General features: G+C 46.2%; 1 non-coding gene and 2 pseudogenes across 1 annotated transcript; all 3 read left to right on the forward strand.

Annotated features, from left to right (window-relative positions):
- The first annotated feature begins 1,648 nt into the window (after window positions 1-1,648).
- On the forward strand, window positions 1,649-3,221 carry LOC134368354 (transcriptional repressor p66-alpha-like; annotated as a pseudogene).
- Window positions 3,222-4,383: 1,162 nt separating this feature from the next.
- Window positions 4,384-4,575, forward strand: LOC134368868 (U2 spliceosomal RNA). Its single transcript, XR_010022555.1, has one exon. It is a non-coding gene; the product is annotated as a U2 spliceosomal RNA (small nuclear RNA).
- A 2,856-nt stretch (window positions 4,576-7,431) lies between these two features.
- The window catches only part of LOC134368355 (transcription factor E2-alpha-like), a 35,972-nt pseudogene continuing 27,644 nt past the window's right edge, over window positions 7,432-15,759 (forward strand).

Consider the following 15,759-nt stretch of genomic DNA (forward strand, 5'->3'; position numbering starts at 1 on the left):
GTTCTTTCTGTAGTTCTTTGACGTATAGAGTTAGTTTATGTGAGATTTTTCTTCTGTTTTAACGTAGGCTTTTATTGCTAAAAGCTTTCCTCTTAGGACTGCTTTTTTGCATAGTGTAAGTTTTAGTAAATTGTGTATTCATTTTCTTATGTTTCCAAGATATTTTTAAACTTCCTTTGATTTTATGTCTGACACAGTTGTTGTTCAAGAGTGTGTTTTTTAGTTTCCACATATTTATAAATGTTCCCATTTTCTTGCTGTTATTGATGTGTAGTTTCATTCCATTATAGTCATAAAAGATATGTGCTATAAATTGAATTCTAAAGTTTGTTAAGGCTTGTTTTCTTGTTCTAATATGTGATATATCCTGGGGAATGTTCAAGTGTGCTTAAGAAGAATTAATTTACTATGCCGCTTTGGGGTGAAAAGTTCTATACATGTCTGTTAGGTACATTTGTTCTATAGTGTTGTTCAAGTTTGCTGTTTCTTTATTAATTTTTCTGACTGGACATTTTATCCATGATTGTAAATATGGTATTGAAGAGTCCTACTATTATTGTATTGTTTAATTTCTCCTTTCAGATTTGTCAATTTTTTTACATACTTAGATTCTCTGATGGTGAGTGCATATGTATTTACAATTTTGATGTATTCCTGTTGAATTGACCCTTTCTATCATTACATAATAATCTTCTTTTTTATCTAGAAAAAGTGTTTGACTTAAAGTCTATTCTGTCTAATACTAGTATAGCCACTCCTGCTCTCTTCTGATCACTATTTGCATGAAATATTTTTTTCCTTCACTTCACTTTTAGCCTCTGTATGTATGTGAATCTAAAGGGAGTTCTTGAGAACAACACACAGATGAATCTTTGACTTTTGTTTTTTATTCGTTCAGCCACTCTGTATCTTTATATTGGAAACTTTAGTCCATTTACATTTAAAGTATTTACTGATAGGCTAGGATTTACTATTGCCATTTTGTTATCTGTTTTCTGTTTCTCTTATAGTTCTCTTGCTCCTCTGTTTCTCTCTTCCTGTCCTCTTTGTGTGTGGAGGGTGGAGGTGTATTTTTTTTCTTTTATGTCACTTCTACAAATATTTTATTTGTGATTACCAAGTGTCTTGTGTGAAACATATTATAGTAATAACAGTCCATTTTAACCTGACAACAAAGCTGATACAAAGTAGCAGATATGTAGGATGAGAAGTCTAGAGATCTAATGTCCAACATGAGAGCTATACTTAATATTCTACTGTACTTGGTAATTTTGCTAAAAGAGTAGATTTTAGGTGCTCTAGCCACACACACACACACACACTCACACACACACACACACACACGCACAAAATGGGGATGTGAGATATGTTCTTTTGCTTTACTATAGTAATCTTTTCACTATTTCTAGGCATATAAAAGCATCATGTTGTAGACCTTAAATATATATAATAAGTTATATTTAAGTCTTACAGCAAGGGCGCCGATGAGTTAGTGTGGACAGGCGACCTTGCCTTTCAGAGCCCTCTAGTGTTTTGGGGGCCTCAGGCCAGGCTCATCGACCTGCTGTGCATGTCTCAGGTTGTAACACCAATGCTGGTCTCCAGTTGTGCGGCCGAAGGTTGCATTATGTGGCTAGTGGCACTGGCCTTGATGGAAACCAGCAATGAGGCCCTCATCAAAAGTAGTCCTGAAGAATGAGAAAGGATGATCAAGCAACTGATAGAAGAATTAAGATCAGAGGAAGCAAAACTCATCTTGTTGAAAAACTTGCCACAGTGTCAAATGCAGAAGGCAGCCACTGCCCAGAAGCCCACAGGCTCCACTGGGAGCACCATGACCACCCGTCCTCTGCTTGTGCAGGGCACCCAAAACATTCCTGCTAGCAAGCCGTCACTTCTGACCTCTTCAACTTAAATGCCGGGCAGCATGATCCCACTTCTGCTGGTCCGGGAAGGGCAGCAGGCATCCTCAGTGCTGGTGCTGCAGGTGACCTCACAGGTGGTCATGGCCCCACTCGTCAGGGGATCACAGCAAATCCACAACATCAGACAACATTCTAGCATGGGGCACTGCCCCTCCTCCTGGACCCCAGGGTGTCGGTGCCAAGAGTTCAAATTCAGGGATAGAGAGAGATACAGCAAGGACTTATCCGTGTCGCCAACGTCCCCAACACCATTCTGCTCATCAACATCCTGTAGCCCTCCTCAGCGTCATTAAAGGGTTCACGACCAACTCTGCTCAGACCAACTCCACCTCCACCAGCGTGGCCTCCATGATCACCTCCACTGAGTCTCCAGGCAGCCAAGAGGTGGCTGCCGAGCTCGTGTTGTGCAAACAGCTAGAGAAGATGCTGCTTGAGATTCCCCCTCCCAAAACCCTCACCCCGGAGATAAATTTCCTGCCCAGTGCTGCCAAGAAGTTCGTCTACCTAGTTGGCCTGGAGGAAGTGGTGCAGAACCTACTGGAGACGCAAACAAGCCGGATGTTGGCCGCCCTTGTGCTGTCCCAGGAACCTTCCATGTGCGTGCACTGCAAGATGGCCTTCGCAAGCCGCAAGGGCGGGGCCATCATGGGCGAGAACAGGCGCTCAAGGTGGAGGGCACTAGCTGGCTCAAGGCCACCTTTGTGAAGGCGCTACAGCGGGAGCGTGCGATCAAGCAGCGCCTCCTGCAGCAGGACGCCGCGCCTGCCACCGCGCTGCACCCACACTGAAGCAGCTCATAAAACCCCACTGTAAGTTGGTGCTTGGCTCAGGAGAGGCTCGAGACTGGAGTAACAGAGCTGTGCTACTGGCCTCCAGCCAGCTGTCCTGGAGCTCAGGCACGATGACCCATGGTGTCCTGTACAGGTTTAGCCAGCCCCCAAACTGCAAAACACAGCCTTGGGCACGGCCCTGGTCAGGAGGACTGGCAGACATTCCAAGAGAGCCTTGAGCACCGGAAGGGGCGGCACCGCCTCGACCTGGAAGAAGACGTCCCTGAACACCCAGTACCCTTGCGTTTGTCCCAAGAGTTTGGCAGTACCCAAGACGTCCTCGGCCGTGGACTTCCAGCGAGAGTACGTCCTTGACGTGATCCCGCCACGCTCCACCCTCCAGTCAGCCACGTGGGATAGTGCCAGCCAGGACCGGTGGAGGACAGGCTCCCTCCTCACTGTTACCTGGCCCTGGTCTAGAAGGACACACTGTGCCGCCCTCCACTGTGCTCACCCTACAGAGTGAGTGACGGCCGTTCTGCACAAGCGACACCTCGATTCTTGGCTGCAAAGTCTCTTCGCGGCTGGGAGATGCTGCTTCACAGGCGGACGAGGATTACAACTGGGGGACCTTTCCACGGGGCTTTCTTCCTTGATCTCTTTCCCTTTACTTTGCCTAACACCAGCAGTCAAGTGGACCTCCGGGGCTGGTTCTGCCCCAAGCCGCCTCCTTTTGCCCACAGGAGGGCGCAAGGGAGGCTCACCATGGACACTGTGACAGGTCTGAGCAAGGCTGGTTCCCCGGGGCTTCTGACTCCAGCAGGGCGTTTCCTTTTGTTTTTGTTTTTCCCTGTCTTCGGCCCCCAATCTGTGGCTGCGTCCCTTCGGGGCAAACTCTAGGTTGAAAGATTTTTGGTTTCTTTAAGCACCTCATGATGATGGAGTTAAAAGTAAACCGAGCAGACCCGGGGTCTCTGTTGTGCACACGTAGTCCCGGCCGCCCCCGTGCGCTGGAGGGTGGGCGGCCGCGGCTACATGAACCTTACGAGTGGCAGAGGCAGGAAGCGCCAGCGCAGCCTCGCTCCTGCCAGAAAGCCTCCCTTGCTGCGCCTTCCTGAGACCCCCCCAACCCCCCAGGCTCAACAGAAGAACAAACTGAAATCCAGACCCGGCCAGAGAGTAGGGATCCCAGAAGCTGCGCGCTGCCCACAACGGAGGGAGGAGAGAATCCGCAGCGACGCCCTGAAGCCTGGCCAGGAAGTCGGAGGGGAGGGTTGCTGTGTGGTTTTTTCTTGTGCGGCTGCTGGTGGTGGTTTACTGTATTTTTTTTTTTTTTTCCTTTTCTTTTCCTATTCATTTTGATGGACACAGTCTTAGGCCACCCTGGCCTGCGTTGCTCTCTGGTGACCTCGCACAGTTGCGTCTGGGCTGGGAGGCGCCGTCCAGGTGTGCGGTGAGCTGCTCCCCCAGACTGAGGATTTCTGTTTGGGTCTAGCTAGCTAGAGCCTTTCCTTAAAGCTGAGGTTGCTGGCAGGGCTCGCTTTCACACTTCCTCCCCCTACCCCACCCCCTTTAGTGTCTACAGAAATGTTTTGTAAAGGATCAGGTCCTCTTTTAGTTTTGGGTTTTTTTTTTTTTTTTTCTTTCTTTCTTTCTTTCCCCTCCCACTCTCTAAAAACCAGTTCCACATCGCTTCTCGGCCTTTTGGCCGAGATCATGTGTAGTATCTATTCTCATCAGTTTAATATCTGATACGTCCTGTATCGGAGGACAGTATATTAAATGGATTTTAGGAGCAGGGACATGGAATGTGAGCTTGCTCCGTCCAGTCCACGCATCGGCCTGGTATGGCAGTGTCTCCAGGCACAGGTGCACCCCCTTGGGAACATGAGCACTGTCACGCAAGATCAGAGACGGTGGGGAGAGGGGGGTTGCAGTCCCTCCGCCTGGCGAGGGCTAGACTCGCGGGAAGCTGCTTCGCGTGTGGCCTGATCCTCTTCTGTCCGCCGTGAGAGGGAGGCTGGCGGGGTCCCGCCGAGCGCTGCGTGCCCGCCTAGAACCGGGGGGCCCTTTGACCGGCTGCCATCGCCGTCGTCAGGCTCTCCACAGCCCTTTTTCCCATCTTTTCTTTCACTTCGGAGGCCCCGTCTGTCCCCGTCTGTCCCCTCTCTGCGTCTTCTACATATGTTCTCTTAATATTCTTGCGCATACCTGGCTCTTTCCCAAGGACGTGGCTTTCCCTTCCGCTTTCTCAGGGGCTGTCTCTTCTCTGCCACATGCCTCATCCTCTACTACCTGGGTGGGGAGCACGTGTACTTGCTGCTTCTTTCTGCTTCCCATAGCCTTCATAAAAAATAATAAATAAATGAATAAAAACCAGTTCCACGATTAAAGGCAGAAGTCATTCTGTGTCTACCGCCAACTGGTCCAGCTCCATGCATAGTGAGGGCGTCGGGTGTCCATGCACAGGTGTACGTCCATGTGAGAACTGGGTCCCTCTGTCCCCCAGTGCAGCTCCAGTCCTGTTTTTCTGTTGATGCAGTTAGGGACTTTAATTTAAAATCCTTAATTTGTAAGCCTGCCTTCTTCAAACACAACTGCTACAACATTCTAATAAAGGCTCACTTAACCCACTTGAAAAAATAAATAAAAAGTAAAAAAAAAAAAAAAAAAAGTCTTACAGCAGATTAAAACGGAAATTCAACATACCAAAGCTTACGGAGTTTCGCAAAAGTAGTTCAAAGATGAAAGTTTACACCGATAAAGTCCTACATTAAAAAAATTAAAAGGAGGATCTTAAATAAAGACCTAACTTTGCACCTGAAGGAACTACAAAAAGAAAAAACTAAGCCCAAAGTTAGCAGGAACAAGGAAATAATAAAGATTAGAGTAAAAATACAGAGAAAAAAAAAACAATCTAAAATCTCGACAAAACTAAAAATCGGACTTTTGAAAATACAAACAATTGACAAATTTTTAGCTAACCAACAACAAAGAGAGAGGACTCAACCAAAATTATAAATGAAAAAGAAGACATTACAACTGCTACAACAGAAATACAAAGTACTATGCGATTATTCTGAATAAGTGTATGCCAACACAGTGCATAACCTAGAATATAATGGATAAATTCCTAGGAACATGCAACCTACCCAGACTAGGTCATGAAGAAATTTAAAATGTTAACAGATCAATGAGAAAGGAGATTAAATCATTCATTAAGAAATTTCCAACAAAGAAAAGCCCAAGACCTGATGGCTTCACTACTGAATTCTATGAAACATTTAAAGAATTAATGCCAGTTTTCCTCAAACTCTTCCAAAAAATGGAAGAGGAGAAAACACTTTCTAGCTTATTCTATGAGGCCAGAATCACTCTGACATCAAATCCAGACAAGGACACTACACGAAAAGAAAATTACAGTCCAATCGCTGTGATGAAAATAGACAGAAAAATCCACAAATATCAGCAAGGCAAATGGAACTGCACAGTGAAATGTTCACACACCATGGTGAAGTAGGACTTATCCCTGGGATGCAGGAGTGGTTCGACATATGCAAATCAGTAAGAGGCATATACCACATCAACAGAGTGTAGGACTACAATCATATGACCATCTCAGTGGATGCAGGAAAATCATTTGAACATCATCAAAATCATTTGAAATCGTGTGAACGGCCTTTCACAATAAAAACTTTCAACAAAATAAGTATAGAAGAAATGTACCTCAAAATAATAAAGGCCAGATAGGAAAAGTCAAACGCATAGAATCCAAGTGCAGAATGGTAGTTGCCAGGGGCTCAGGTGTGGGGGAAATGGGGAGATGTTGGTTAAAGGCTACAACCTTTCAGTGACAAGATGCGTAAGTTTTGGGGATCTAATGAACAGTATGGTAACAATAGTTAATACAGTTTTGTATACTTGAAATTTCCTAAGAGTATATCTTACGTGTTCTCAGCACACACACAAAAATAACTGTGTGTGGTGATGGATGTGCTAACTTCATTGTGGTAATCATTTCATAGTGCATATGTATATCAAATCACCACGTTCCGTACCTTCAATATAGACCATTTTATTTGTCAATTACACCTCAATAAAGCTAGAAAAAATAAAATATAAGAGCTTACACACACAAAACCAAAGGACCTGTTAAAAAACAAGACATAAGAATGTCATGATGACGTTAGGTTAGACAAAAATTAATAAAGCAGCACATAAAAATTTTTAATTACAGCAATGTTTCCGTTTTACTTCTGACTGAAATCTATTCCCAATTACTAATTACTGCCCATTTCCATTTAAATATCTCAGTCACTTATCTGCAGTGGAGATCAAACCCAGAAAAAAAAAATCTAAACTTGCCTTTTAGACAGGGAATCTCTTCTCCATTTACTTCAGTTAACTACAGCACAGAGTAATTTTTAAAATATAAATTAAGATCTTAAATTATTTTAAAATGGAACTAAATTTATAATCAGGATCCGTGCACCGCAGGGACCATGCACGACCCTGCCCCAGCGGCCCAGGTGACATGGAGGAGGGGGCCAGGGCCACGCACGGCCGCCAACATGTGACCGTGTGGGGCCGGGTAGTGATGCCTGTTTGTCGGGGAAGGGCCCTCAGTTTCATGCTACCGCCGCCCCGACACCCCACCCCCCTTCACTGTGTGCCAGGCAGTGCTGTGCGGGGCTGTCTCTAGGCCTCTGTGCCCACCATCACTGCACTGCTGGAGAATGAGTCAGCCACAGAGGATGGCACCTGCGTGCACAGACAAGGAAGTCAGCGACCTCGTGGACGTTAGCGTGATGTTTCTGCTGCCTGTGGCCAGTGGGAAGGGCCTGCCCACCTCCTTGAAGGTGAGCGGTTTGGAGGTTCGGGTCTCCAGGACACACCCAGCTCAGGTTCCTCGGGCACCAGCAACCAGAACAGTTCCCCCTTTGACCCTAGCCCCACCTATAGTGAAGGGCCCACTTGGGTGAGTCCCACGACATTCCTGGGACCTGAACTTGGAGGCGAGGGCAGTGAGCAGAATGCCTATGCCACTTTCAGGAGAGACGCGGGTGTTGGCGAATTGACTCAGGCTGGCTTCCTGCCGGGCAAGCTGGCACTCAGCAGCCCCAGGCCACTGTCCCCTTTGGGCATCAAGGGTAACTCCCAGTACCTACCCCGGCAACCCTCAGTGGAGAACCGCCGACAGCAGCCTAGAGTCCGCCAGGCCGGGCGGGCTTCAGGCCATGCTGGGCAAAAGCTGGTCTCCCCTGCCCCTCCCGCCAGGCCCTTAGCTCAGTGAGCTGTGGCAGTGTGTTTGGTCGCTTGCACCAGCACCAGCGCGTGGGCTACCAGCTGCAGGGAGCAGAGGTGAACGGCGGGCTTCGGGTTGTGTCCACCTTCTCCTTGGCCCTCAGGGCCGCCTACAGCAGCATCTCCAAACACGGGCCATCAGCGGACCAACAGCCTCGTGGGCTCCTGCGAGACCACAGCCTGCAGCTGCACGACTCCCTTGGGAAGGCTCTGGCCTCCACCTACTCCCCGGATCATTCAAGCAATAACTTCTCCTCTAGCCCCTTGACCCCCGTGGGCTCCCCACAGTGCTGGCAGGAACATTGCAGTGGCCTCAAGCAGGAGCTCCCTGTGCCTTAAAGCCCAGCTGCGATGGGGTCCTCACAGCCTGAACAAGATGTTGGACCACCGGGACGAAAGCATCCACGTGGTCCATGGCAGGGCGTGCAAAGTGCACGGGCTGCTGTGTGGCCACAGGACGCTGGCCGCGGGCTTTGCAGGCCCCCTGCTGCAGGGCGGGCGGCACGCTGGCCTGGTGGGAGGCGCCCATTCTGAGCAGGGCCTCGCAGGCACTGTCGGCCGCCTGCCATCGTAGCCTCCCCAGCTAGCCCAGCGCCCTCCCTGAGCGCTCCCGCCTCCTACAACGGACTGGGCGAGGGGTGCCGCGGCGGGTGCCAGCGCAATCAAGCGGGAGGAGACGGAGGACGAGGAGAACACGTCGGTGGCTGACAGCTCGGAGGAAGAGAAGGAGTCGAAGGCCCCCGGACACGGAGGAGCCCAGATGAGGACGACCTTCTGACCCCAGAGCAGAAGGCCGAGTGGGAGAAGGAACGGCCGGTTGACCAGTAACCCCCATGAGCCGCTGGGGATCAGAGACACCGAAGAAGCTTTTAAGGAGCTGGGGCGCATGTGCCAGCTGCACCTCAACGGTGAGAAGCCCCAGACCAACCTGCTCCTCCTGCATCAGGCCTTGTCGTTCATCCTCAACCTGGAGCAGCAAGTGCCAGAGTGGAATTAGAACCCCAAAGTGGCCTGCTTGAAGCAGTGAGGAGAGGAGAAAATGTCAGGCGTGGTGAGGCAGCAGGGCAGGAATGTTCTGGTCCTCCAAGGTTTGCTTACAAAACCAGTCAAACGTGAGGTTCTATCTGAACCCGAGCACAAGGTAGGGAGACAGGACTAGCATAGGCGGTGGAGCCAGATAAAGTTGAATGTGCAGCCTGGTCACTAAGCGGAGATGCAGACACAGGAGGGCGCTGAGCTGCCTGCTGACGCATGGAAGGTACTGGGGCCCGATTATGAGGCTGGGCTGTAGCTGCAAGGGGGACCAAATTTCAGGCAAGTCCTCATAGGTTCAATTGCCACAATCCAGGGCAGATAACTTCGAGGTTTCCGGTCTCACTCTTAATTTGGCGGGTGCCCAGATCATCACTGGTACGTGGGATCTCCTCTTCACCCGAGGTGCAACGACAAATCTGGTTATCCTTTTGGACCTGCTATGGCTCTTTTTACTGCAGTTCCTCATTCAGCTGTTGATAGTGGCTGAATAGTGTTGGCCCTTTACCTTCTTGGGGTTTAATTCAGGGGGCGATAATTATTGCAGTGCCTTCTGTCCTTACACTCCCTTGAAGGGGTCTTTTAAGTTTCACGGCTGTCTTGGGCCCCTGTAAGGACAACAGGGAGATCGCAGAAGGGCAATGGTTTGGGGAAGACGGTGGAGAAGGGATGGGAACAAGGGCTTCCTGAGAATGCGTGTGGGCTGAGGGGGTTGTAGCAGGTGAGGACAGGGTAGGAAACTTGGGAGAAAGGAGTCAAGGGGAAGACGAGAAGGAGCTTGGGTGGTCATCTCACCTTGCCCTTTCCTCTGGACTTGGGTGGAGAGGGGTTCTTCCTCTTCTTCCCCGCTTTGCTGTTTCCGGTGAGCTGTGCTTTCCTGGTCTCCTTTGCCATGTCAGTACTGCCCAGTGGTCCGTCCCAGGGCCCCTGGCCTCCCTATATACGCCCTGCACAGGACAATGAGCAGCCACAGCATCCGCTTTGTTTGGTCAGCAAACCAGTCCCCCAGCCTGTCTAGCCCTGTCCTGGCAGGGGTGGTTCAGACATCACAGTGGCCCATCCTGACTCCTCCGGGAGTGGGGGAAAGCCAGGTGCCCTGGTTGGAAAATGGGGTGTTTTCTCAGCAAACCGACAGTACCTTCCGAACAGACCTGCCACACTCCTCATGGTTCAATTCTGGGGGATCACATGGCAAGGAGAGGGTGTCTTCTCCAAGCCCTTCCCCAGGGCCACCTGATTCAGTGGCTCATTCTGTTCTCTCCCACCCTTCACCATTACCTGGATTTTGTATGTCCTACCTACAATCCACCCACGGTAATGTGGCCACGCTTAAGTCTATGAGGAGATATGAATCATCCTACTACCTTCCTAAAAATTTCTCTGAGGTACCCTGATGACTACTCACTTCCTGGCTGCCACCAGGAAACTTTTCCATCCCACTGGCTTTCCCCAGTGTCCACAGAGGTCCCCCCAGTTTTGTTTTCCAGTCTGAAATCACTGACTTCAGGCTGGCAGACTCAGTGAATAAACTCGCTCTTCTGCGTATCCCAGTCTTGTTTCAAATCTGGGGGATCTACTTATCTCAATAGGTGTAGTACCGAGACTTGGATTTTAATAGTGTGTGTGCAGCAGTGAGGCAAATATTTACATGCCAGAAGTTGTGGTGGATGTTTGCATGCAGGAAACTATTATCCAAGAATAATAAATTCATGATACGGGGAGGGGGATTGCTCAGTATTGTACTTGGGATTCTGTTCAGTGCATCAAGAAAAATTTAGGCTTCCAGATTGGAAAAGGAGAACTAAAACTATTTTTGACAGGCCACAAGTTAGTCTATGCAAAAAGCTGTACCTATCTAAAATAGACAACAGTGTCATTTAAAATAGCTTTAGAAAATAAGAATTATGTAGGAAGAAGCTGGGAAATAGTCACATTGATAAACTCAACATCACTATTTATTAGGAAAATTAAAATCGAAATCACAATTAGAATTCTATACACTATTAGAATGGCTGATATTGGAAAGGATCATCCCATCTAAAGGTTGGCAAGCATGCAAAATACTGGAACTTTCATACATACCTGGTGAGATTATAAAATGATACCTTTTCAAAACAATTTGACAGTTTCTTAAAAAGATAATCATATACCTACAATACACTGCAACCATCCCCCTCTCAAGTATTCATATAAGCCTTTTCAATATTCAAGCTAATCTACCACCACAGGCAGATCAATAGTTGCTTGGGACTGGTGATACAGGAAGGGGCTGGAGGGAGGAATTACAAAGGGATAGGAGGAACCTTTTAAGCGTAATGGATATGTTTACTATCTTGACCAAGGTGATGGTTTTCCTGGTGTATAGATATGTAAAATTTTCAAATTAGACACTTTGGGAAATTCATTGAATGTCAATGTCAAAAATACCTTAAAAAAACTAGCAACTTTTTAAAAGACTAAAGATAAGTGATTTGTGGGGAGAGTATTTTGTCAATTGAATTATGTAGATATACCGAGATATGGTGGTGACCAAAGTCAAGGCTGGCTTTTATTCAGTCTTATCACTGTTGTGAAATTCTCCATAGGGATTCAACTTCCACTTCTGGGAAGATGGAGTAAATGTGTTTTCCCCCATTTCTCCTGCTAAGTACAACTAAACACTCAGAACATTATATGTAAAACAAGCATAAGAAGACTTAACAGTGGAGAGAGAAATACAGGCTGGTGAAGACCTTGGCGTCCAAGGAATAACACAGTGGTGAGTTCCTCGGGTTTTCCTCATGCCTCATATATTTCAGAAATGGAGCTTTAAAAGGTAGCAAATGAAAAGGCCAACAGGTGCAGGGGGCAAAAAAAGGCTCGACAAAAGCCTGCTCTGTCTATGCAAAAAAGGAAGGGGTCAGCCTAACAGGATGGAAATCTTTTACACAACAACTGCCCTACTCCCACCAAACACCACGACCAAAAAAAAAAAATGTTTTAAATGATCTGAGGCTTCCCTCACACACACACCAAGAAAATCCAAGTAGGAAGCCTAGATTTTCACCCTCATCAGGATATACCATGGTGCTCCAACTGCCCCCTCACCACCATTAGATTGGTGTCAGAGAAGTCTGAGTGGGAGCTTGGAGTTTCTTCCCCACCAGGAACATATGAGGCCTTCCCCTACACCCAACCCCAGCTTGTCTGTACAGCTTATGAGGGGAACATGGTCTTCCATCCAAAAATAACAAGTTACCCCTTCCTCTGTCAACTGGGATGTCAACAAAGTAGGCCTAATGAAGTGTGAAGACTTTCACTACTGTCCAGCAATAATGAGGGCATCCCCCACAAACCGTGGTATCAGTGGAGGCCACATGGGGGACATGAGTGAAAATACCAACCACTCCCATATAAGGAGGTATCAGTAGAGGCCTAGTGGGGACCCAGAGCAGCCACTCCCACTCAGCAGTAATGAAGAGACTTGGGTGTCAGTGGAGGTCAAGACGGGAACCTGGTCTTCCATTTCCACATGGCAGTAATGAAAGGGTACCCTGCTTCTCTTGCTAGAGTGGTGTCAGAGGAAGCCAGCTACAATAGAAGCATTAAATAAGATCCAGAGTAAAATACCATGACAACCAAAATGGCAACATCTCAAACAAAAATCACCCAACACAGTGCAGAGGGTGGCAGGAGCATGATGGTCTGGAGCACCTTTGGGTGCTCACAGTCGGGCACATCTCAGGTAATATTGTCTAGATCCACCTACTCCAGCACAGAAATTTCAGAAAGCCCAACCACCTCCCCAGGGCAATGCAGTGTCCTACCCACCTTGGAGAGCCTGCTGGGAACTCCCACTCCAACTGAGAGGTTGAGGGGAGCGTGCTGGCTTCTCCCAGGTATGCATAGTGCATTGTGGCCCTGATAAACTTGCATAGACCCACACACTCCAGTGGGGAAACTTCAGAAAGCTTGCCCACCTCATTCAGGGGCACAAAGAAGTGCACCAGCACTTTGCCCAGTACTGTGCACTCTGGTCACTACCCTTTCACCCCTGCCCAGTTTACCAGAGGAACTGACCATTACCACAACACCTATCCAAGGAATCAAAGTTCGACTGGTGACCACAGCGACACCATACAGAGTCACTCACTTTGGCACAGGAACCACTGAGCGAACCAGCCTACCCCAAAGGTACTTAATGCTGTGCCTGTAGCCACAAAAACCCTACTCAGTGTTACCCACTCCCAAGAAGAAACTGCCAAAGGCCCCACTGCCTCAGCCATGAAGACACCCACAGAGAGCTCCAAGATTGAATGCAGCTGAAGAAGTGGCACGAAGACTACCCTACGGTGCTCACCTGGAACCAAACCTGAAATACTCAACCTGACTGATAATATAGAACACTTCTACAGGAACAGTTTCTCCATTCAAGAACTACCCCAAAAGTTAGAAGAAATGACTGCCACACCAGATGCCCAGACATCAACTCACAGACATGAGAAGCATGAAAAAAACAAGGAAACGTGACTCCACTAAAGGAAGCAATAGTTCTCCAATACCAGACTCCAAACAGCAGAAAATCTATGAAATGCCGGAAAAGGAATTCCAAATAATAATCTTCAGGAAACTCAGCATGATGCAAGAAAATAGACTGAAATAACAATAAGGGAGAAAAACATTCCAGGGCCTGAAGGAGAAATTCAACAAAAAGATGGATATCATAAAAAGGAACATAGCAACATCCTGGAACTGAAGAATTCATTCAGCAAAATAATAAAATACCACCATGAGATTAAGCAAGAGCCTAAAACTAGCAGAAGCAAGAATTTCTAGACTTGAAGACAGGCTTTTGAATTAACTGAGTTGGACCAAAAAGAAAAAAGAATTTAAAAACTGAAGAAAGCTTATGCGATCTATCGGACAAGCTTAAGCATGAAAACATACAGATTATGGGTGTTCTGGAAAAAGAAGAGGAAGGAAAAGTCATTAGAGATGTATTTAACAAAATGATAGCTGAAAACTTCACAAGTATTCTGAGAGATATGGTCGTCCAGACTCAAGAGTCTCAGAGATCCCCAAACAGGTTCAAACCCCCCCTCAAAAAAAAAAAAATGCCCTCCTAGGATATACTATGGTTAAATTGTCAGAAGTCAAAAAAAAAAAAAAAAAAAGAGGGAAGTGAGAAGGAGGGAGAGAGAGAGAGAGCAGTGAGAGAAAAGTGTCAAGTCACCTATAAGGGAATCCCCAGCATACTAACAGCAGACTTCTCAACAGAAACCTTATAGGAAATGACCCACCAAGAACACTATAACCAGCAGTGCTATCCTTCAGAAGTAAAGGAGACCACAATGAGACTGACCGTACAAGAAATCCTCAAGGGAGTATTACATTCAGAATCAAAAGAGCAATAATCATTGTCATGAATGCATGAGAAAGAATAAAACTCCCTGGTAGAGTAGATACGCAAACAAGAAAGAGAAAAAACCTATATTTTATCACTAGAAGAAAAGGAAAAACAAAAAACATAAAAGAAAAGTAATCAAAGGAAACAAAACAAGCAAAACAAACATAAAACAATCATTAAAAAAGTCAATAAAATGCCAGGAGTAAGGCAAAACCTTTCAATAACAACCCTGAATATAAATGGATGACATTACCCAATAAAAAGATGTAGACTGACTGATGAACTAAAAATCTAGAACAAAATATATATGCTGCCTACCAGAGACTCACTTCACACATAAAGACACACATAGACTAATAGAGAAGGGATGGAAAAAGTTATTCCACACAAGTGGAAACCAAAAACAAGCAGGAATAAGTACACTTCTATCAGATAAAATAGACTTTAAAACAAAAACTATAAAAAGAGACAAATAAGGACATTATAAAATGATAATGGGAATGATTCAGCAATAGGATGTAGTAATCATGAATATACATGCACCCAACATCCGAGCCCCTGGATATATGAACCAATTATTCTTGGAGCTAAAGGGACAGATAGACCCCAATATGATAATAGTTGGAGACTTGAACATCCCTCTCTCAGTATTGGACAGATCACCTGCACAAAAATTTAGCCAAGGAACATTGGAGTTAAACCACACGTTAGAGCAAACACACCTGCCGGACCTTTACAGAACATTTCATCCAAATGCAGAATATGCATTCTTCTCATCGCACATGGATCATTCTCCAGGGTAAACCACATATTAGGCCCAAATCAAGTCTCAACAAATTTTAAAATATTGATCTTACATCAAGTATTTTTTTCAGACCACATTGAATACATCTGGAGATCAATAACAAGTGAAACTTTGTAAACTATACAGAATCACTGAAATTAAACAACATGCTCCTGAATGACCAATGGGTCAAAAAAGAGGGAAAGCAGGAAATCAAAAAAATTCTTGAAACAAATAAAACTAGAAGCACATCACACCAAAACCTACGGGATACTGCAAGAGCAGTTTGAAGAAGGATGTTTATTGCAATAAGTTTTTATGTCAAATAAAGATGAAAGATCTCAAATATACAACCTGATATTATACTTCAAGGAACTAAAAAAGCAAGAAAAATCCAACCCCAAAATTAGTAGATAGAAAGTAATAATAAAAGTCAGAGCATAAGTTAATGAAAAAGAGGCAAAAAAAAGATACAAAAGATTAATGAACCAAACACTTGTTTTTCTGAGAAGATAAACAAAACTGACAAACCATTAGCTAGACTAACGAAGAAACAAA

This window comes from Cynocephalus volans, chromosome X (genome assembly GCF_027409185.1).
Source record: "Cynocephalus volans isolate mCynVol1 chromosome X, mCynVol1.pri, whole genome shotgun sequence".
NCBI lineage: Eukaryota > Metazoa > Chordata > Mammalia > Dermoptera > Cynocephalidae > Cynocephalus > Cynocephalus volans.